Here is a 593-nt window from a genome sequence, read left to right on the forward strand (position 1 = left end):
GCTGTGGTCCCTCACGATAATGAAGATAAGTTTCTGAATTATATGTTTCCTTAAAGGAATTTAGGTCAGTAAACTTGCTACCTGTATTTACGAAAAACAATAAAATAATTATCTCTTCTTTTATCATTTCCTTTTGTGTTAATAAAGGGACGAAGGTGTTTGTGTAAGATTACGTAGATGTATTAACAAAAATGTATGCTCTTTCGTATCTATATCATCTATAAACTTAAATAAATATTTTCAATCAAATAACTAGAAATAACTGTCTATTAATAATATTCGTCCCACAGCTGGGCACTGACCAATTCCCATTTAGGGAAGGTTTACCACGTTATCTTAGTGCGGATTCAGATTAAAATATTTGGAATTCAGGTTTCCTCATGATGTTTTCTTTCAACGAGTGACATTGTTACTTCACCTGCGTTGGGATCGAACATGCACTTCGTGAATAAAATAAAATCTATGCATAGAACCGAAAGACCACCACGACTAACTGTCAAAAAAAAAAACAAGTGTTTAAAAAAAACCAGTTTGTCAATGAAAATATGTCTGACACAATTAGATGCCTTGTAAATTTCGAATAAAACTTTGTA

The sequence above is a fragment of the Trichoplusia ni genome, chromosome 17 (assembly GCF_003590095.1).
Source record: "Trichoplusia ni isolate ovarian cell line Hi5 chromosome 17, tn1, whole genome shotgun sequence".
In the NCBI taxonomy this organism is placed as follows: domain Eukaryota; kingdom Metazoa; phylum Arthropoda; class Insecta; order Lepidoptera; family Noctuidae; genus Trichoplusia; species Trichoplusia ni.